This window comes from Amblyomma mixtum, chromosome 1 (genome assembly GCF_055824585.1).
Source record: "Amblyomma mixtum isolate Tamu chromosome 1, ASM5582458v1, whole genome shotgun sequence".
In the NCBI taxonomy this organism is placed as follows: Eukaryota; Metazoa; Arthropoda; class Arachnida; order Ixodida; family Ixodidae; genus Amblyomma; species Amblyomma mixtum.
In genome coordinates, this window is record NC_143012.1 from 182,401,762 (window position 1) to 182,425,693 (window position 23,932).

The window sequence follows — 23,932 nt, forward strand, 5'->3', positions numbered from 1 at the left end:
CGAACAGATGCGTGCGCAACGCGCTCACCAATCGTTTGCGATTGCAGTGAAATGAGCGAGTACATATGCATACGGTAACGTAAGACTCTGCGGCAGTCGTTGTTACTGAAGAAGATGATGAATCTCGATGATTACAGTCTAGCGTTCGCTTGTCGGCTGTAGCCACGACGCACGAGTGCTGGTCCAACATCGTAACCACCGTGGCCGCGGCGGTATGCGTGGTTACCTCGTTCCCGTTCGCCGCCAGCAATCGCAGTTCAGGCGGCGGTCGCTGTTTGTCGTCGTCGTCGTCGCCACCACCCAATAGGACGTACGATAAAGTGACTGCTTCTAAGGCGTTGCATATTCTGCTCCACACGCTTTCTTGACGTTCTACCAATCTCTGCTGCTGCTGCTGCTGCTGCAATAACAATTGGTCTTTGCTACCTACATCATCATCGCCAATGATGTCTATTTCTTCGTCGTCCTCATCCTCATCTTCTTCTTTCGTCGTCGTAACGTTACTACTGCTGTTCTCGCCGTCGTCGTCCGATAAAAGAATGTCTAGAATGTCTCGTCTTCTCTTTCGTTTCCTACCACCACATTCGGTGATGAGATATTGTGATGGTTGTAGTAGTACTGGTGGTTGCTACTGCTGCTGCTGCTGCTGCTGCTGCTGACGGTGCTGAGTAGGAAACACGAACCATTCGTTAACGAGTACGTCCTGTAGTAGTTTGGAGTCGACCAATCTATCCGTGATCAGGACTCTGTCTTTGCCATTTACGATCACCTCGTACACCACTTTGCTCGTGCTGTCGAAATTGATGTCGGTAGCGGTCGTGGCTCCGGCGGCAGGCGGCACGTATTGATAGTTGTTGCGGTGCCCGTAAGCGCTGTTGGCGTAAGTGTAGTCAACGTATACGCCGACAATTTTCTCGTCGACGCCGCCCCACCACCACTTGGGAGTCATCATTCGAAGCATTCTTTTCAGTTGCAACTGTGTGTGGACGTTGTACGTAATGTACTTGTTGTCTCTGACGTGAACCGAACAGAATTCGTTACTGTACTCTCCGGTAATCAGGGTAGAGTCGCTGCCAATCACGCTGCCGCACGTCCGAAAGACGTGGTCGATCACGCGTTCCAAGTGAGCGTGTGAATACACGTACCAATTCTTAGCCTCGATCGGCAGCAGGTCGTCGTTGCCTCCACCGCACACGTAGGGATTGCGCGTAGAACGCTCGGGACGTACGATGATGGCATTTATCACTTCTGCTATGCGGTTTCCCATGTACTTGTTCAGCACGCGGTAATGGAAAGAGATGGCGGAGTCATTGTTCACTTTGGACTTGGGCGTTGCGACGACGTCGGTAGCAGCGGTGCCAGTTGACGACGACGTGGCAGACGATGCGGCGCAAGAAGTCACGAACTGTACGTGGTCCGAAATGTTCTTGCGAGATAGACGAGGGTACGCCACGCAAAGTCTGTCCACTATGTCTTTGGGGCAGGTGATGTAGTTGAAAGAAGTCTTATTCCTCCACGCGGTGAGCATGTAGACGACCGTAGACAGCAGATATCGACCGACTCAATTTACGGTTCCTTTAGAACCGACCACGCCGCAGTCGTCCGTGCTGAAGTACTCTGGACACGACGCGGCGGTCTGGTCCAACCACGGGTCGGCCATGACCACGACTGAACGCTGACTGCGTCGGTCTCGCAACGATACCCCCCACCTCTCGAGCAATCCGATAATGTAATCTAGATACATCTATTCTCCTCCTCCAAAACCGGTCCTCCCATATCAATGCGCAGCGCATCATCATCACCATATATACAGCGCTGTTGCGATCGATCATATACATGACGACACCGCCGTTGCCACCTTGCGATCACTACGCGGCTGGTAATGACGAACCCATGCCGCTCGTTCGCACCAAGTACTTCACGGCTAAACTCTCGTGCGGCACGGTTCTGAACGGCATGTACACGGATTGCAAACGCTGCCACCGCTCCGACGTGCGCAGAGCGATCGTGGATCTCATAGGCGACTCGTTTCGACAAAATTTCACGGGCGACCCGCAAAGCGCGCACAACGAAAACTGCATATTGGAAGAAGAAAGTCTCAAAATATCATCCATTCCACCTTCGAATAAGACGACCAACTACTGCGCGTGTCAGGAGTGCGTCAGTGAGCGTTTGAGACGCGGAAAAATAACGGTGTGTGCGTGTCCCGTGTGTCCAGCGGGTACGCTGGGGTGTTTGGCAAAGCGGTATGCCAAAGGTCAGAAAACGTGCTGCGAATCTCGCGCGCAGCACGGTCGCGTTACGAAAACCGAGAGACGACGCCGACGACGCGGAAGAGTCGTTGGAAAGTAGTAAGCGACTAACGACAAGCGCGTCGGAAGAGTCGCCGACAACGTTGCAAAATAAGCTAAATGCGCATCTTGCACAGTACGCCACGCACGACGATGCGGTGCGAAACGAATCCAACGTGCGTCCTTACGAGCATAAGAACGAACACATCGTCAAAGATTTACTCGCGTCTCCCTACTATTCCAGGTTGAGACGTAAGGAGAGTACATGGGACATGGTGCGGATTGCGAACCGCAAGCTCATGAACGGCACTTTGATAAAGTCGTCTCTGCGATACGATCCTATTTCCTACAAGTTACTCGTACGAGACGCCAATCCTTACGTCTGCTACGTTGCACCCGAGACTTTGGCGAAATAAAGGGAGCTACGTTACTCGTGTTTGTCACTATACATACGTTCTTCTAGTTCGGTCCATATTCACCTTACTTATATTATCCGAGACTCAAACTTTCTCCAAGTTTGGTCAACATTCACCTTACTTGAAACTTTCGCGATGTTCGTTGAATATTCACCTCACTTGAAACTTTCGCGGTGTTCGTCGAATATTATCCGAGACTCAAACTTTCTCCAAGTTTGGTCAACATTCACCTCACTTGAAACATTCGCGGTGTTCGTTCAACATTCACCTCACTTGAAACTTTCACCGAGCTTCGTCAATATTCACCTCACTTGAAACATTCGCGGTGTTCGTTCAACATTCACCTCACTTGAAACTTTCACCGAGCTCCGTCAATATGCACCTTACTTGAAACTTTCGCGGTGTTCGTCGAATATTATCCGAGACTCAAACTTTCACCGAGCTCGGTCAACATTCACCTCACTTGAAACTTTCGCGGTGTTCGTCGAATATTCACCTCACTTGAAACTTTCGCGGTGTTCGTCGAATATTATCCGAGACTCAAACTTTCACCGAGCTCGGTCAACATTCACCTCACTTGAAACTTTCACCGAGCTCCGTCAATATTCACCTCACTTGAAACATTCGCGGTGTTCGTTCAACATTCACCTCACTTGAAACTTTCACCGAGTTCGTTCAATATTCACCTTACTTGAAACTTTCGCGGTGTTCGTTCAATATTATCCGCAAGTTTGGTCAACATTCACCTTACTTGAAACTTTCGCGATGTTTGTTGACTCGTACGAGACGCCAATTCTTACGTCTGCTACGTTGCACCCGAGACTTTGGCGAAATAAAGGGAGCTACATTACTTGTGTTTGTCACTATACATACGTTCTCTTAGGTCGGTTCATACTGAAACATTGGAACTTGAAACTTTTTCCATTCACCTTACTTGAAACTTTCGCGGTGTTCGTCGAATATTATCCGAGACTCAAACTTTCTCCAAGTTTGGTCAACATTCACCTTACTTGTAACTTTCGCGGTGTTCGTTGAATATTCACCTCACCTGTAACTTTCACCGAGCTCCGTCAATATTCACCTCACTTGAAACTTTCGCGGTGTTCGTTCAATATTCACCTTACTTGAAACTTTCGCGGTGTTCGTTGAATATTATCCGAGACTCAAACTTTCTCCAAGTTTGGTCAACATTCACCTTACTTGTAACTTTCGCGGTGTTCGTTGAATATTCACCTCACCTGTAACTTTCACCGAGCTCCGTCAATATTCACCTCACTTGAAACTTTCGCGGTGTTCGTTCAATATTCACCTTACTTGAAATTTTCGCGGTGTTCGTTCAACATTCATCACTTTACAAACCACTACTTACGCTGATTGTCGTCCATCGTCGTCCCGTGCAGTGTCGTATGAAGAAACAAACCACAACAAACAAGGAAAATACTGCTCTAAACAATCTTTATTTCATCTCATCATCTGAACTGTCCTCTAGCGTCGAATCGCATCTTAGAAATTCTTCAAACTCTGCCATGGTCAAACTTCTTAAGTCTAACGTTTTTTCCAATTTATGATCATTTTTCGAACTATTGCGAGATTTCAGTGGTGCTCTCGGTGACTTTTGACGAGTTTGCGTGTCGTATTCGGTAACATACTTCAAATTTGGCTTCCTAGGGCAACTAGATGTTCTTATGACACAGTGCTGTTGTTGTTGTATCCTAGAACGCCTAGTAGATTTAGCAGCCTCTTTTCGCACGACCGATGCGCGGCAGAGATGATGAGACCCACTAGTTTCTCGAACCATCCGATTCTGCGAATCTATCTCACACACTGCAAAGTCTTCGTTTGAGAACTCCCGCAATACTAGAGCAGTTAAATCTCGCAGATTCATGTTAACTATTTCCAAAATGGTACTATCGTCGACAAAATCGTCCAGATGAAGTTCTTCTTCTTCGTCACTTTTGGGTAGGCTATCCTCCTAAAAGGAGAAGAGAAAAAAAAACGACACGAAATGTAGTGAAATATACTTTTTGCCAACTTTTTATTCATTGCATTATTCATTCATTCATTATCATTAATTACAATGACATCATGTATGGCTGCACCAGTTAGTAAAGTAGCACAATCATCTTCAACACTAGGAGAATCGTGAAGAATAGTGTCAATTACACTGAACTGGACGCGCTGCTCGTTGCGAAGTTCCTGGCTCCGCCGGCGTCGTCGTTCTTCTTCTTCTTGAGAAGACTCGTCGTCCTCGTGTAACGTTACGGTGTAAATGCTGCTGCTGCTGCTGCTGCTGCTGCTGCGGTTCACAATGCCGTCGCTTTCCGTAACATTGGTGGTGCTGCTGTTGCCTCGTTGCTCCACTAGTACAAGCTGCATTTGATCTTCTGCAATGGTGGTGGTGTCGGCGTCTACCTTCACCAGCTGCATTTGATCCTCTGGAATTTGCGTGGCGTCGTCGTCTTCCATGAGGGGCAGTAGTCGTCGCTCGTCCGTCGTCTCCAATGCGTCTGCCGGATATTCATCCGGCACCTCGACTTTTTCAGACAACTCCTCACCAAAATCACTCAATTCATCATCATCATCATCATCCGGTTCGTCACTGCTATCGAGAACTACTGTGGGGGTGGTGGAATAACGTGCGCGCTTGGAATTTTCTCTAACTGCCGACGTTGATTTTCGCTTCAACAACAACTGGTTTTCACCAACAGCAGCGCCGCCGGTCATCGACGATACTACGACGCTGTTTGGAAACGATACTCGCACCAAAGAAACGTCGTCGCTAGTGCACCTCTCCACTCGCGCCGAAATGTCTTCGGATCCCAGAATCGTTTCTCTGGCGCAAATCCAGTCCTCGCGATTTCTTTGCAAGAATTCTCGGTTCATGGGCGAAATGTCCCTGATGTTCTGCGAAGAATGGCTGTAGACCAGACAGGCGTGACTTTTAAACGCGACCATTAAATCTCCAAAGAGGAATTCCATCTCGTCAGACGACGACGTAACTGCATGCATGCTCAGGTCAACTATGGGCATCGCCAGAGCAGCGGCTCGACCGTTCCCTTCCAAATGCACGCTCAGCAAACGATTGAGCGAGTTAGATTTGATGCGGGGACTGGTTTGCACAAAAAACTTCACGGCTAGCGGATCGGTCAGAAACGAGTCGTTAGATGCCATGTCTTGGGAAGTAATGGGGATATACTTCAACAAGTTCACTGTCTCTCTGATCACGGGATGCGTGGGCTCACCGTTCAGCAGCATGCAAGCGTGGTCTTCTTCCACCAGCTTACGACGCACAGTCTCCATCCAGGCATCGGTCATGTCGCCCACCTTGCACGTAACAGAATCGATGGTGACTTTGCTGAAAGAATGCGTGAACGCGCGGTCCAGGAACGTGTGCATGTAACACTCTACACCAGTCTTCCTAAAGTGACTGCATGCAACAGACAAACTGTCCAGGCGACTGCGGCACAACTTTCCGACGCGACGCAAGAAATAGTAAGAGCCGTAGTCGTTCACGCACGGCTCGGGAACTGTGTACTTTACCGCAATAGAAATCGCAGCGCCAATGTACCGCTCCAGACAGCCGAGGTCGTCGTCGCTCCTGAGGATGCGATGCACGTTCACCAAACGCAGCTCCAAGTCGCTGCAACCCATCATCATAGCGACGTCTCTTCTTCTCCAATCACTCGCTCGATTGCGGGCAGTCCTTCCAAACTGTTTGTGTAGACAAACACCCTAGTCTTTACGTATTTTTCGCCAGTGATGGGATACGTTCCCACCTCAGAGACGAGATACTCCACCTGATTCTGCACGAGTTCGTCCTTTGCCAGAGCGATGACTTCCACGGAGAAGATTCTTTTCACGTCGCCGCCGCCGCCGCCGCAGCAGCAGGCACCGTCGTCAGACGCCACAGTGCTCAGTGGTGGTCGTCGTCCGAGCACATTGGTGTAGTCGTAACGCAGTGGCACGCAGGGACTAACGTCGGCGTACAAACTGCCCAACTTTGAAGCCAGAACGATCGCGAGTTCACCATCACTCGTGCAGTCACTGGCAATGTTCATGTTCAGGCGGTCGGTCCGCGTCACGCATTTGGGATTCTTGGTGAGACATGCCATGGATTTCAGCACTCCCTTCACGCACCGGCGACGAATGCAAGTCAGGGCGGCTACAAACTGAGCCACGCACGACACGTACAGTTCCTTAGCGCGACCCAGCTTGTCGTAAGAAGTCAGTCCCGAGAGCATTTCAGCATTCAGGTCTCTCAATAACATCAAAGTTTCGTCAGCGGGCGAGTGCTGGTGGCGAAAGTTCACGTGATTTGCCATAAAATCACTCACCTCACCAAACAGTTTCTCGAAGCTACAGTTGAACATACACATGGGCACGTCCACCGCCTCAAAGTAGTCGACCGTCAAACTGTGGCACATGTCCACTACAGCGTCCATGGTAACTGTAGAGTTGACGATTACCAGGGACTTGAGGCGCCGAAACTGCAGGTTGGCTTCAAACTTCAGCATGGTCACGTCTCGCACCTCGATGGACTTGACGTTCGCGCACCGACAGGCAGCCTTGAGCACAGTCATGAGATCCGTCGCGTCTGTCTCGTGGTTCACCTTTGTTGACCACTTGAATCTCTTCTGAGACGACACGCCTGCGCCCGTCAACGCATTCACAGTGACGTGAGCGCGGTTGGTCTGTTGGATTAGTTGGGAATCCTTCATGAACTTTCTCACCCGTAGCAATTCCTCGTGAATCCTGGGGCTATTAATGAATTTGGGATCGCCAATCAAGCGTTGAGCCACGTCATGCAAGTCCCCGAAAGGCGAACACTTTGGTTCCGTGGCATCGCACTCATCGTCGTCGTCGTCGTCCTCCTCCTCCAAGAGAGCCGTGGCGCGCCGAACTTGGATTTCTGCCTTGCAAAAAATGTCGTCCAGCTCGTACAGCTCACGCAGCGGCTCCACTAGCATATTTGTGCGCAGTACGTGCTTGCTCACCGCGTCGTGAAATGCATCATCATCCGATGCAGTGGTGCCGCGCTCTGTAATTTCTTTAAGGAGACGTCCGGATCTGTTCGAGTCAAACAGTGCCCTCTTGACGGTGTCACTGTACAGGCGATGGCCAAACGGACCATTCTCTTTGTATACTGTTCGCCTCTTGCTGCAAGTGGTTTGCTTTTCTTGCTATTTTCAGTTCTTCTTGAGATAGCAGAGCTGCTCTTTTTGATTCAGTATCATATGCGTTCATGAGCCTCTCCAATGCAGAACCTCTGTTGCGCTTTTCTTTGAGGTGACTCTGTCTCCCATTCACTGCTGCCACAGGCCCGTCTGAAGTGCTGCTCCGTGCCACTGATGGGCTCCCACTTTCATGCATCTCGTCGGTGCCGGGAGCAGTTCTCTCCGCCACCTCTTCTCCTGCGGACGCCACCACTTCTGCACCGGCTTCCACTTCAGTTACCAGTTCCAGCTAAACGAGCAACATTGGCATAAGCAAGCACAGTACACTTCCTTGTGCTGTTGTGTCACATTGCTTTTTACTGCAACTTCTTTCATGGCCTTATTCCATGAATAAAGTAAATGGCACTTGCAGAAACTTGTACCTTCACGAGTACATCATTCATTGCTGACTCTTTTGCACTCTTGCTATCTGTAGTTGTTCAATTAAAGAATATTTTGCAGACAGTTTTTTCTATTGACTCTAATGCCATACAGGGTATGGTGCCATACAGCAAGAGAGCCATGCCCGAAAGACAAGCATGCAATAATACCGATCTGTTTTTCATCATGCATGTGTATTTATGGCTGCCAAGGTAGCATTCTATGCTATATGACTCAAGCTTGTGCTTGCAGCTTCGGTATCATTATTATGGGAAACAGTACTCTTCAAGTTTTAATCCAAAGAAGAAAATCTACTGCATCTTTGCGAGATTAAAATGGTTTGTTTGATTTAAAAATCACATCACAATCTTCACTTCACCGAAGGTATTGTAACTGACACACCTGGAAACTTTCCTCCAAAAGGCTTCCGTCATTGCATGGGAGTGACCCCAGAAATCTGTGAAGCCGATAGAAGTAAGGCCACTGGATGGCCCCGGAACGAGTTGCTCACCTCACGCGCTTTCTGTAAATAAAGAGGAGAATAAACAGCAGTTGCCTCATAAATGTGGTAGCAACATTTCAAATTCAAGGTATGGATTGGTAATGTATGGAACTAAGTGGCTCTTTTGATGCACCATAAAAATGGACGTTTCGTACTTTTTACAGCGAGCAATGCAGAAACAACGGTGGAGCATTACTTTATTAAAATTGATATTCACTGAGTAAGATCAAGTTTTCAGACACTAATGTCGGCGCAAAAATTTTCTAACAGACTCTTTCTCTTGAAATCCGCATTTTATTGTGTTCAAACCAGGTGAAAAAAAATGTAGTTATTCAACAATCCTTGAACCAAGTCACGAGTGAAAGCGCGGTTATCCTTGGCTTTAGAAGTAACCACACTGATTGTTTACGAAAAGCTTGCTAGTCTGGCTTCTCGTTGTTCGGGGGTCTCGGCAGCCTGTCTGGCGCGAGCTGCCGAGGGCCCCGAGCGGAAAGACACATACTGCGCGTTTCTTGCACATTTTCTTACCACTTTTCTTTCATTAAATTAAGGAGCGGCGCAAATTAAAGTCGGCGCACCTGCCGAGCGAGCTAATGCCGCACGTGGTACGGCGCTGGGCACCGTGAAATGCGCTTCTGCTGACCTAGTGTTGCTTTGGCTACAAAACGCTTTAAGCAGCAAAGGTTTGCATTGATGAATTATTAACATGCAGTCACTTACCTGTACTGTTGGTTCAAATTCTCCAGCTTCTGCCGCACCTGTTTGACTGTCACGAGGTAGCTCATGCTGGCAATGAGCTCGTTAAAACGCCCCGTCATCTCGGAATATACTGACGCGTTATGCTTCTACGCGCGAAGCTGTGGGAGATAATCTTCCCAGAGATCAGTTAACAGATTCGTCATAGCTTCAGTCCACGTGAAGGGCCTGGCCACGACGGGGCCGCGCTGCGCCACTGCCGTGCTTGGTCCGGTCGCTTCCATGCTGCTAATGCGCTGTTCACACTTTCGCTGGCTAGTCTTAAACCACGTGATCACGTGATCACAAGACAACAGTTTTTAATAACGAAGTAAACCTCCGCGTTGTTTTGTTTTATTTTTATACGTGTGTTTAATGCGTCTCCAGTTTTATTCGGAGGATTTTTAGAACTGTTTGATTTGTCAATTTAAATGAAATGGCACATTCAAAAATCTCTAAGCACAAAGCAGCTGAACTCATTTTTAAGAAATTCTAAACCACGACACAAATTCAAAGGCAAAAATGATTACAATATCAGAAAAAATTGTGTTGTGTTGTGTTGGGTTTATTGGCGCATAAGCAGCTAAGGCTATCATGCGCCAAGAACAAGGTATGGAAAAAATATGCTTGAGCAGAGTTTGAAAACAAAGTGGATAAAAACGGTGGTGTAAAGGGCCTAAAAGTTATTTTTACTAACTAGCTGAAGAAAGACAAGAATTTTAAAAAAATGTCTGATAGCAGAAACTTTTGAAGGTGGGGTTACCTCCGCAGACATCCTTGGCTCGGCAAGGATTTCGAGGCTCCCAACAACTCAGATAAAGACCTCAGCCTCCTTCTCGTGATTGAGAAAGTGGCTGAGGTGTATAAATGTATGTAGCGAAGCACAGGGTGAGTAGATTAGAGTTGATGAAGAATACTGGCTTCCCTTAAAAAGCTAAAAACACAGGGTATACTGACAAGTGCATCTTTGCCTAATATGAATGATGGATGAAAAGGAATGTGTTCTTTGTAAAAGGTAGTAAAATGTTTTTTTCTTAGTGATTCGAGTTCTGTACATGACAATAATATGTGGTTTATTGTTAGATCATCTCCGCACTTTTCACAAACAGGTTTGTCTTCTTTTGTAAGTAGGAAGTTGTGTGTGAGATGTGTGTGTCCAATACGGAGGCGGCATAAAATAACTTCGATGAAACGTTTTTGGTGGGAGCATGACTTCCATTCTTCTATAAATGGTTTTACTAAGTGGGTGTGTTGTGTTGGGTTTATTGGCGCATAAGCAGCTAAGGCTATCATGCGCCAAGAACAAGGTATGGAAAAAATATGCTTGAGCAGAGTTTGAAAACAAAGTGGATAAAAACGGTGGTGTAAAGGGCCTAAAAGTTATTTTTACTAACTAGCTGAAGAAAGACAAGAATTTTAAAAAATGTCTGATAGCAGAAACTTTTGAAGGTTGGGTTACCTCCGCAGACATCCTTGGCTCGGCAAGGATTTCGAGGCTCCCAACAACTCAGATAAAGACCTCAGCCTCCTTCTCGTGATTGAGAAAGTGGCTGAGGTGTATAAATGTATGTAGCGAAGCACAGGGTGAGTAGATTAGAGTTGATGAAGAATACTGGCTTCCCTTAAAAAGCTAAAAACACAGGGTATACTGACAAGTGCTTCTTTGCCTAATATCAATGCTGGATGAAAAGGAATGTGTTCTTGGTAAAAGGTAGTAAAATGTTTTTTTCTTAGTGATTCGAGTTCTGTACATGAGAATAATATGTGGTTTACTGTTAGTTCATCTCCGCACTTTTCACAAACAGGTTTGTCTTTCTTTGTTAGCAGGAAGTTGTGTGTGAGATGTGTGTGTCCAATACGGAGACGGCATAAAATAACTTCGATGAAACGTTTTTGGTGGGAGCATGACTTCCATTCTTCTATAAATGGTTTTACTAACTGGAGCTTATTATTTCGTTCAATATTCCATTGCGACTGCCATTTATTTCTTAGCTTGCACTGTACCAACTTCATACAGTCATTGTAGGGGATATTCACTTTCTTTATTTCTTTGTTGCGAGCTTTCGCAGCACATTCATCCGCCTTCTCATTGCCAGTGATTCCAATGTGGCTGGGAACCCAGCAAAATTTTATGTCTTGTCCCTGTATTGTGGCGCTCGTTATGTTGTGTATGATATTACCAATTAGTGGTGTCACTGCATTTCTATGGTGAAGTGAGGTTAGTATGCTCAGAGAATCAGTGTAAATGATACTGTTCTGAATGTTCTCATTTATTATTTTTTCTACAGCCACCGAGACTGCGTAACCCTCGGCGGTGAAAATAGATGTACACTCAGGTAGCCGTACTATTTTTTCCCAATTATTCTGAACTACAGCACTTCCCACGTAGTGCGCCGATTTTGATCCATCGGTATAAAATGCTTCGTATTCTCTGTATTTTTCCTTGAGTGCTAAATATTCTTGTAATATCTGTTCATGTGGTGTATGTTTTTTCCGAAATTGTGTTAATGTGAAGTCGCACACAGATGGTAGGCAGTACCAAGGCGGGAGTGGATCAGGTTTGCGGGCAATATTAGGTAATATGTTCATTATGTCTAGTTCTTGGCATTTCTCTTCAAAGCGGAGAAGAAGTGGTCTGATTGCTAGAGGTTTGTTGGTAAATAGTGTTCGGGATGGGCACTTTGTAACGAGTGGGTAACAGATGTGTTTAGGCTGGGAACGGATCTTTAAGATGTATGAGCATGTGAGCATTGTTCGTCTGTCTGCAAGTGGTGGTTCATTGGTTTCCACGTAAAGGCTTTTTATGGGTGATGTCCTGTAAGCACCAGTTGAAAGACGCAAACCCATATTGTGCACAGGGTCCAGTCGCTTCAAGTACGACGGCCTTGCTGATCCATACACTATGTAGCCATAATCTAAAACGGAACGTACTACAGAGCGATAAATCTGTAGAAGGCATACCCGATCAGAACCCCAGTGTTTGCGTGAAAGGACTTTAAGTATGTTCAGTGATAGCAACGCTTTCTTCTTTAGTGCGTTTATGTGAGGCAGGAAAGTAAGCTTTTTATCGAAGGTGATGCCTAGAAATTTGTGTTCTTTTTTTAAAGGCAGTTTGGTTTGGTTTAGGTGTAATGTGGGATCTGTGTGCAAGCCTCGTTTGAGTGAAAAAAGTAAGGCTACTGTTTTCTGTGGTGAGAACTGGAAACCATTCTTGTCTGCCCATGTTGCCAGTTTGTTGATTGTAAGTTGTACTTGTCTTTCACATGTAGATATATTGGAAGATGTGCACGCTATCTGAAGATCGTCGACATAGACTGAATATGTTATGGACCTTGGTGTAATATTGTTAAGAGAATTCATTTTTACAATAAAAAGAGTTGTGCTTAAAATACACCCTTGAGGCACTCCATTTTCTTGAATAAAATCCCTTGAAAGGGTTGAGCCTAGACGGACATTAAATGAACGGTTAGCTAAAAAGTCTTTAATGGAGTTCAGCATTCTGCCACGGATGCCAAGTTCAGCTAAGTCCTGGAGGATCCCGAACCTCCAGGTAGTATCATATGCTTTTTCTAAATCAAAAAAGACGCTAAGACAGTGTTGCTTGTGTATAAAAGCTTCTCTGACAGTATTTTCAAGGCGGACTAGGTGGTCTGTAGTGCAGCATCCCTTTTTAAATCCACACTGATGGATATCAAGAAGTTCACCAGATTGAAGAACAAAGGTTAGTCTTATATTTAGGACACTTTCGAAGGATTTGGCACGGCAACTAGTCAGGGCTATGGGTCTATAACTGCTAGGAGAAGTTGGGGGTTTACTAGGCTTAAGAAGCGGTACAATAATAGCTTTCTTCCAGACTTCCGGTATTTTCCCAGACATGAATATTGTGTTAAAGAATCTTAAAAGTGCGTCCACGGCTGGCTCGGAAAGATGCGCAAGCATTTCATAGTGTATTTCGTCGGGTCCTGGAGCAGTTTTTTTGCCGGCAGATAGTACTTTATTGATTTCTTGGAGGGTAATTAGACAATTGTATTTTTCATTTGTGCCTCCACTTGTTGGGAGCCTCTGTTTTTCAGCTGTGTTTTTGTATTTTAAAAAAGACTGTGTATAGTGAGATGAACTTGAAACTGCAGCGAAATGTTCCCCTAGTATGTCTGCCTGTTCCTCTATGCTTGTTTGTGTGCCGGGTGTTGTTAAAAAAGGAATTGTGAAGGGTGAAAAGTTTCCATTTAATTTGCGAACCTGCTCCCACATTTTTTTAGATGTCATCTGACTGTTAATGGATGAAACATAACTCTGCCATGATGCTTTCTCGGCACTCCGACGGACGTACCGAGCTTTGGCTCTTGCCTTCTTAAAATTAACGAGATTTTCATGTGTCGGATACCGGCGAAATTTACCCCAAGCTCTGTTTTGTAGTTTTTTTGCTTCCTTGCACTCTTTTGTCCACCATATTTTATGATTTTGTTGCACCACTCCTGACGACTGTGGAATAGCTGTGAGTGCGGCAGTTATGATACAATTAGTGAACTTTTCATTTATCTGGTCGATCGAGAGATTATCTAAAAGTATATTTTCTAAATTTGCCTTTGCTCTAAAAAGTGACCAGTCGGCGAGGTGAAGCTTCCAGCGCCGTGGCCTTGTGGGGATTATTTCCGGTGGGGATGTTAAAGTGATTAGTATAGGGAGGTGATCGCTGCCATATGGGTTGTCAATGACATCCCATTTAAAATCATTAAAAACAGAAGGTGAGCTAAAAGACAAATCTAAAAAGGTCATTTTCCCCGAGGCAGGGGAGCAGTAGGTGGCTTTTCCTGCATTTAAAAGACATACATTGTTTGTGAGGATAAAATCTTCGATTATTTGACCCCTAGAGTCACAGTGCTCGCTTCCCCAAAAGGGGGAGTGAGCGTTAAAGTCCCCAATTACTAGATACGGTTCTGGAAGTTCATTGATAAGTTCTTGTAAATCGTGGACTGTTAATGTAGAATGTGGAGGAATATATACAGAACAGAGAGAAATTGTTTTATGGCTGACGACACTGACCGCAACGGCTTCAAGTTTTGTTCTGAGTTTTATTTCTCGAGCAGGAATGCCGCTTTGTACGATAATCGCGACGCCTCCGGAGAGTCTATTTGCCTGCTCACGATCTCGTCTAAAAGTTTTATAATGCTTCAGGATGTTCATATGTTGCGGACCTAGATTGGTTTCCTGGAGACATAAGGCTACGGGTGACATTGACCCTAAAATGTTTTTTATGTCATCGTAATTTCTCAATGTTCCTCTACAGTTCCACTGAACTAGAAAAGCCATGTTTATGTTTTGGGGTAGGAGCAACGAGAGGTTTACTTATGTTCTGGGGCCGTTATGGTAGCCCTGCCTTTTTTTCGCTCAAGAGAGCTGTTCCGCCGCTGTAGAGCAGGCGGGCTGGGAGTTTGGTCCATCACCTCGGAAGAGGTGCTGGACGACCGCGAAGAAGCCGCGGGTGTGTGGGTGTCAGGCCTCCGCCGACGGGGGGAAGTCCTGCGGGATGCTGACTTGTGGGCCGGCACTCCCTGGCTTGTAGTTGGCAGAGCAGCTTTCGCTGTCTCAGCCTGGGGCGTGGATGGCACTGCCACAGGCGCGGTGGAAGTGGCCGCGGCAGGTGCCGGAGCGCTGTGTGGTGCTACGCCCCCGCGCACCACATCAGCGAAGTTTGGTTTTGCTGTGAAGGAGAATGAATTGGTAAGCGCAAAACGCCTCCTCGCTTCTTTGAATGAAATGTTTTCTTTGGTCTTAATGGTGATGATTTCTTTCTCCTTTTTCCAGGACGGACACGCCCTGGAGTATGCAGCGTGATCTCCTTCACAATTCGCGCAGCGTAGGGCTGCGTCGCATTCCTCAGAAGGGTGGTCCTTCGAAGCGCATTTCGCGCAGGTTTTGCGGCCGTGGCAACTCTGTGAGCCGTGGCCAAACTTCTGACAGTTAAAACAGCGGCGGGGATTGGGTATGTAGTGTCTGACGGTGATTTTCAGGTATCCAACATCGATTGTTTCGGGCAAACTGCTGGTGTTAAACGTGAGGACCATGTGTTTGGTGCCTATTTCTTTGTTGTCTTTGGGAATTTGATTCTGTGCACGTCAATTACATTTTGATCAGAAAGTCCTTCAAGCATTTCGGTTTCTGTTAGATGGATGAAGTCAGCTTATGAGATAACGCCTTTAACTGTGTTAAGAGATCGGTGGGGAGTCACGGAGACAGAGATGTCCCCTATGGAAGCAATGTTTGAGAGTTTCGAGCATTGGATGCTCTCACGGAGTTCGAGGAGTAGGTCGCCGCTGGACATTTTGGATACCTTGTAGCCAGGCCCTAAGGTATCTGTTAAACATTTGGTTACAAGAAATGGGGATATTATTCGAGCTTGCTTTTGGTCACTGTTGCTATGTATCACATGAAACTTTGAGAATGTAGGTTTCTTTTTCGAAAAAAAGTCTGATGCTTCGTTCCGCACTCTTTTGAGAGAGCGATCTAGTTTTGAAAGGGGGGGAGCCATAAAAAAAATTTGGTTTTTCGGTCATGGTGGCAGCCACCCACCATGGAGTCCAACAAGGGGACGCGACAGGAACTTGAAGGCAAGTCCTGCCCACGCCAGCTCTACACCTTAACTATAACCTAATATGACTCAACTCAGGGTAGTTGGTCACACACGGTTAACCCTCGCCGCCAGGAAAAAGAGGGAAAAAACGAAGAAAAGAGGAAGAGACAGGAGAGTCGTAAGAAAGGAAATAGGAAAGTGAAAGATAAAGGGGAGGATAGGAAAAGGCGACTGCCGATTTCCCCCGGTCGGGTCAGGCCGGAGGTGCCGTCTACAGGAAGCTGGGGCCAAAGTGGTGTGTTGCCTCCGCCGAGGGGCCTTAAGGGTCCAAACGCTCGGCATCGGCTCAACCACCAGGATCCCCTTTTCCCCGGACACGGCGATGCCACGCACGGCTAAGCGCGGATGCTCGGGTCCGTGGTGACGCATTGTTCACGATCATCCCCCTGCGGGGATGTCCCTGCGGATGCTCGGGTTAATCCCGTGGTGTCGCCACTCACCAACGTCTGCATGCTGCAGACGCCTCCCTGCGGGGAAGAAACTATGAAAGAGCGCGCATTTTGCTTGAATATTTTTATTGCGTTATATTTTTTGTTTTTATGTGGGAACATTTTAAGCCACCTTGAAGTAACAGAAGCCACATTATACGGCCCCGCAAAATACGCGAGTGTCTGAAGTCGGCTTGGCGAAATCCATCTTGAAGCTACACGTTTTCCCTTCAAAGCTATCAAGCTTTTTCTGCGGCTTTGTAAGAATACCTTGAGGCTTCCGTTTTTCCCATCCACTTGTTTCTCATAGATATTGCCTTATGTACTGCCTGTGATCATGTGACTCATTCTCCAAAAAATTCCAATACCCTTTTCACATGTTTTAGCCCCGTCCCCTCTCTCTTTCAAGTCCAACATCTCCCCACCACTTCGCCCGGCCGCGCTCTATTCCAGGTAGCGGGCTAACTGTAAAATGGCATGACTCTAAATGGCCATGACTCTGTGAAGTGTACAGGGGCATGACTCTTGACTATCATACGACTGTTTTTGTGCGGTTTTCAAGTCGAAGTTTCGAATCCAATTACGGCATGCATGCGAAGCTACTGAGATAAACTGTTAGATTAAAAAAAAAAACAAAGGTGCCCTTAGTTTCCTGCACTCCGCGTATTTTTTTAACCCCATTAAAAAAAACTGATCGAAAATGTTGTTTTGACGTCCATGTGGAAGAGACGCTACAACCTGTGCATATTCAGTTGAATAAAAAATTAGCTCGCAATTTAGAGATACGAGTCACGATAATAAAACAAAATATTACATTAATCTGTTTTCAATATTTCAATAATTTGCTTATGTCGCACTGAATATATTCACTGGGGGGTGCGGCGCCGCGCATTCAACTAAAAATGAACCTTTTGGTACAAGGCAAGTTTAGTAAATTAAATTCCACTTTGTGCAAATAATGTGGTGTTGGCTCTTAAGCGTAAATTAAAAATCATCCTGTAAGGTATGTTGCTAGTGTATTCACGCAGACTGTGTCTGAAAAATTCAGTGTTATTTAATCATTTTGGTTTTTGTTCTCTGGTGGCCCTAATTAAACTTATGACATCATGCATCTCTTTGCAGGCTCGGCGCTTCGTGAGGCCATCGTGCAAGAGCTGGATGAGGAATTTGTTCGAATGCAGTGCAACAGTCTTCTTGCAAGAGGAGTGCAACGATTACTTCGGATATGACTGATCAGTTCACTGGAGGACAGCTCCGTTGAGCCCTTTATGGATGTCTTAGCCGTTCCACAGCAGCTTGCCGAGCTGCGTTGTCCAACCTGAATTATCGGCACGCGCCAAACTTGAAAATAAATTATTTAGCCACAGCCTCTGCCATGATGCACTGGGCCCCCTTTCATTACTCCCCAGGGTGGCTGGTGGTAGCGCAAGCTATTCTGTGTGCGCTAGAAGCATGATTCTTATATCTTAAAGTAATAAAAGGGTCTTTTTTCTGGAATTCTTAGGCACCCTCATTTATGAATATTTGCTAGGTAGAATGGTACATCCACAGTGCCGGTCATTAGGTTAATTGCATGTGCCAATTTTCGAAAGCAGGATATCAATGCTCGAAAGCTGAATACCATTATTAGAAAGCTGGATACCATTATTAGAAAGCTCGATACCATTATTCAAAAGTTGGGTTCCAGTATGAGACCTTTACTGGCCCGTGCTGCAGAACGAACGCCGGGCCTGCGTTGACCAATTCATCGGCCGAACGTTGGCCCTAAACTGGCATGAAAGTAGGGCCAATGTGTCAAAATGGTAGCGCTCGACCCAAATGCCAGCGTAGGACCGATGTGCGTGCCAAATATTGCCAACAACTGCCCGACGTTCCGCCAATGGTGTTGTGCTGCCTGGGACAGCATAGCTTCCTTCGACGCCCTCGTGGAACGCTCACCGCATTTTCTGCAAAACTCCGTTTATCGTAAGCTCACTCACACCGCAAGGTACCTAAACTTTCAGGCATCCGTCCCAACGGGCACAAGCGCTCAGTCGATGTGTCTGTTCAACCCCGCTTTTAGGATATGCTCAAGTCCTAAGCGCAGAGCAGCAGATGTGAAACAGGTCAGCGAATACCTGTTACGGAACGGTTATCAGCCCAAATACTACGATCACAGGAACGACGCGCCTCTGCTCCGACAATCCGAACTGTGGCATGCGCAAAGAAGCGGGTGCCGATTCCGTATGCCTACATGAGTGAGTGAGAACCTTGCTCACATCTGTTCAGATTATTACGTTCAAGTGGCCCACGTTCCTTCACGCAAACTTCGGCAACGACTCTTGCGAGTCAAGGACCCTCCTTACCTTGATATATATCCAGGTGTGATCTACAAGATCTCCTGTCGTGATTGTGACGCCTCTTATAGCGGAGAAACAGGGAAATTCAAGACAAGGCTCAAGCAGCCCCAAAATGATGTCGCCAGAGGGAAAACTATCTCAAACGCTTTAGCGCAACACCATCAGGAAACTGGCCATACCATCGACTGGGACGCAGCACGTGTGATTGCAAAGGAAAAATCATTACCAAAATGCGTTCTGATAGAATCATTGTACATTCAATCAACGCCACACACGATTAACCGGACCCGTGGCAATCTCCCAGAGATATACCTAGCATCCTTCGAACAATCGCCCATATATAGCGGCCTTTCCCGTCCTTCGCTTCATTGTGATCAAGGCACGTGTACGGGCGCCGAAACGTCAATTCCTTTTGTTTCCTGTGCATCAATGGCGAGTGTATGTTTCCTTTGAGAAATCAGTTTGTCTCAGACGCATGGACTTTTTGCCGGTGGCACTGCCACTGACCAACCATTGTCCGTAGATGAAAAGAGTTGTTCAACCTAGAGGGCTTTTTGTTGACCTTGAGCATGGATTCCTGGCAGCGTCACCTGACGGGATAGCTGGCGAGGACCGAATTGTGGAGGTGAAATGCCCGTTAACTGCAAAGGAAGATGAGCCCCTGGAAGCAGCGGGAAAGTTTTCAGAGAAAAAGAAAAGAGAAGGTGGTCCAGTGCTTAGACGATCGCACAGCTATTTTTACCAAGTGCAGGGCCAGCTTCATGTCGCCAGAAGGAATATCTGACTTCGTAGTGTATACAAGAAAAGGAATACACGCGCAAGAGGTACGCCGAGATAACAATTTCTGGGCGACGAAAATGGAGCCATTCCTGGTAAGTTTTTATAGAGACTGCCTTCTTCCAGAAATTGTAGACTCCCGCGTTGCTCGCTACATGGAAGTGCGCCGCCCAGACTGGAACATTATTGCTGTTGAGGCCAAGGAAAAGGCAAAAAAGAAAGCACTGCCAGAGTAACCAGCAGTCAGCCCAGAAGCTATACTTCGTCTCAAGAGATGTTTGCAGCCCTACGGAAGGCAGAGTCCTCTCGTCCAATCAGGATGAAGGAACACAAAATATAGTCCCTTGAATATTTGAGCAGTGTAGGACTATTAATCAAACAACAAGCACAGCAATTGGATACATAGTTTGGACTGGTAGATTTAGATTGTATAGAGTGCTTCAATCACTGGTGAAATTAACATAGCCAGTACTGACACAGCTCTGCGGAGGCTTGCTGCGAGGTAGTGATGCGTCGCCATTTTCCAACATGGCGCCGGTCGAGTCGGTTGTGTCGTTAGTGTGCCCTACACCGACAGTGCGCTGTTTTTCCAAGCAGGCCATCGCAGTTGGCTTCTTGAAGTGCTTCGCGTCGAGAACGGGGGCAGTTCAAGTACGAATGCGCTCATCAAGAGGACGGCAAAGCTCACTCAGGTGAGCGAGCGAACGCTTTACCAGTGGACAACGCAGACGTTGAAGGCGGGTCGAATGTTGTCCCCGAAGAAGCCGGCAGCGTTAGAGTGATGGGCAACGCGCCATATTATTCTGTGAAGCAGGGTAATGTGCGGCGGATGACTTGCCTCAAAAAAGGACATACAGACTTGGCTGCCCGGAAAACGTGTCGCGTGGAGTAGCGACATGGTGAAGGCCGAGCTCATAAAGCTTGTCAGCAGGGTAGCGGATCGGGCTAGTTGGTGCAGATCTGACATTTTTCAAGCGCTAAGACAACAAGGACGAAGGTTGTCAGCAACGTTAACTCGGGTGGGGACCGATTCGGTCATTCCAGCGACTATAGGGGGCGCGACGGCAGTTCAACATGGCGGACGAGGCGGTGATGAAGCGGTGTCGAAAGCAAGCGCGTCTCGCGCAGCATAGCCCGTCAGGCCCTCTCGTTTCGATGCAGACCATACTTTCTCTCGCTAAAGAGACGCAAAGGTGCGTAATCAAAGGTGAATCGACATTCAACGCCGGCCACATCGTATGCTGCGGCATCAAGAGCATTACAGACACCGAGGTCAATGTCGAATAGCTCTGCCTTCAGACAAGTGCGATGAAGGGCCCACCGCACTGTGTAAACGTCGCAGTATGTAAAGATACAGGCTCCGTAAAAGTGGGTATGTTGCACGAAACCGTATATTTGTAATTTTTGTAAACATTCAGCTCACGCGACCGCATGCCTGCAACAAATTCTTTCGTAAATTTTCACGCGCTCCTGTTCAAAGTAAACCATGCGCAAAAATGAAGCGGCTGTAACTTGCAGCTGTTTGAAAAACTCGCCGCCGCGATGGCTTAGTGGTGATAATGATCGGTTCCTGACCCGAAAGACGCGGGTGCATTTCCGGCCGCGGCGGTCGAACTCCGATGGAGGCGAAATGCCCGTGTACAGTACGATGTCAGAGTATGATAAAGAACCCCAAGTGGTCGAAATTAACGGCGTCACTCATAGCCGAAGTCGCTTTGGGACGATGCTTCAGGTTGATGTACCTGAAGTAGTGTTAAGTAAAACTTCAGCAGTGAATATTAGACAGTTTTAGCTGTGCGTCCGCTACGGCTTAGCGTACGCAAGCAGCTTGCGGGGGCGGTAATGCGCATGTGCAGAACGCAAGCGCTAGTTTGCGTCTTGCGTACGTACGCAAGCCAGCGGACTTTGCGTTGCGGTGCTTGCGTGGGTAACGCTGACAACATGGCGGCGCCCTGCCCGCCCGCTTCGAACCGAATACTGTGTCCCCGCTGGATTTTTCGACGCAGTAGCACGCTCTAAACGGTTGTATTCGCTTTCATTTTGCGCATTCTCACCTCTAAATCATGGTATAGGCGACAAGTAGTTATTGTTTTTCAGATAAATGGGCGATTTTCTGGGGGTTAAGCCTAACTAGGTGCGGTGTACACTGTCGTCATAGCAACGACACTGGGCGAAGTAATTCTCCAAATTTGTGCCAGTATGATCACTTATTTCAATTGAATTACTATTTAAAAACAGCGTATTTTAATGCATCAGTTACTGTCATTATTAATTCAGAAGAAGATTTTCGGTATAGAGCTGCTAGTAGCTGCGGAGCTTTGATTTGCTCTCGAGCAGTTTCAACGGTTGTGGCGCGACTAAAGGCACCATGTCGAGCAGGAATCGCGTGCGTTTTGCCGTTCATTTGGATCTTGAACTTCTCTCCTATGACCGGAGCGAAAACCCTTTCCAAGACCAAATGCAGTGGACGATTATTGCTTCGAAAATGCAAGGTATTGCAGGCAGATCGTTCACTGTTCGTGCTGTTCGTGAGAGAACGGAGCTTCTGCTGGGCCACTACGCGGCCAACGACAGAGCAAGTCTCAACAAGTGAGTTTGCTACCAGCGTTACACAGAGTATCATGAATATAGTTTACATGTCTTTGTGATCGATTTTCAGGTCGGGAACAGAGGAGCAGTATCAGGCGCGCGAGGTTTTGCTGCAGGAGGTTCTCGATCTTGCGAGGGAGCACGGGGTAAAACTCCGGACTCGCCGTAAGGCATGTCCTGCCCCTGCCGCAACACCTCGCAAGGCGAACTGCACCCCAGCAGTGATGCACAATGCTCCTGCGCAAGCCCGAGACGCATTTGCCGCGGCACACTTCGGCGGAAGCACCGGAGACTGAGTATACGCGATCACATCCAGTGTTCATTGACTATGGTTTTGCCTTTTAAACGAGTCTTTCATTTGATTCAGCAGCTTTTATGCCATAAACTTGTGTTCCCCTTGTCACAACGCTTCGCAGAAAACGCCGATGCACCCACCGCACATCAAGCGTGATTCTCAAAGAACCAGACCACGCGCAATTTCCTTCAGCCATAAACAGAATGCAAACTTACTTGACCGGAATTAATTAATGTACATTACAGTCATATGTAAACGCCTTAATAATAATATGTTCAAGTCGCGTATGCAACTGCCGATTTCTTAAGTTAGTTTTTCGTAGAGAACGGGCCCCTCAGCATACTTCTCCATGTCCTCTCATATCATCTGGGGAGGGCGAGTTTTGCTGCCCAAATCAGATTCTATCTTTGTCTGCCGAGATTTTCTATGATGCAGGTATGAGAATGCTAAATTTCAATCCTAAGAGAACGCTGACAATATGAATGAATGCATACAATAGGTATGCATGGTACATCTAAATTTTTTTCTGTTGTGCGTTTTTCTTGCTTTTCAGGCTTCTTTTTGTTTGGAAGTTTTTGCAAAGCACTTCGAAGGTTATGATATGACTGTTCACTTGCTCAGCAACCATGAATGTAATTTCTCACTCACAATGAAAAACTAAATTTCAGCCTACTTAAAGAGGTGAACAGTCCCAGCCCACCTAAGTAGGCGGGCTGAGACTAGCAGCGATAAGTGGAATAAGGTATATAACACTCTTATTGGATAGCAGCTGCAGCTGTACCTCATCTTTATCGTGTAATATGTTTTTTGCAGGTGACGATGGAAGCGAAAGCGCGTCCCAGGTGTTTAGCCAGATTCTGAATTGCGACCCGAATGACAGCGATACCGAGGACGTCGCAATTCAGAATCTGGATGATCAGGCTGGGACACTGCAGCTGTCTGGCTGCTCTACCAGCCCTGCCCAACTCAATACAGGCTGCCAGCCAGGGTAGGCTGATGCAACAGTTCCTGCACCCCGGCCAGCTCTACGGGGCGAGATAGCCAGTGATACATGCTGTCGAGTAACACAGATGACCATCTCTGAATGTGCGTTCAGTTTATTTGGCTCGTTTTATTTACATCCGGTAAAAGTGCTTATTGCAACTGCAGCAGTTTCGCAACATATCTGCCACATTGCATTTTTAATAGACTGCTTTTCTCCACAGGAAAAAAACGGCAGGAGCAATTCGCTGACTACGAATTTTTAGAGAAGAAATTAAGGCACGAGCAAATCATCAAAGAAAAGAAATTTCTTCTCGAATCCAGGCGGCTAGCTCTAGAAGAGCAAAAACTTCC

The 23,932-nt window shown here is 46.8% G+C and overlaps 1 pseudogene; it reads left to right on the forward strand.

Annotated features, from left to right (window-relative positions):
- The first annotated feature begins 20,787 nt into the window (after positions 1–20,787).
- LOC149370167 (uncharacterized) overlaps positions 20,788–23,932 on the forward strand; it is a 49,599-nt pseudogene continuing 46,454 nt past the window's right edge.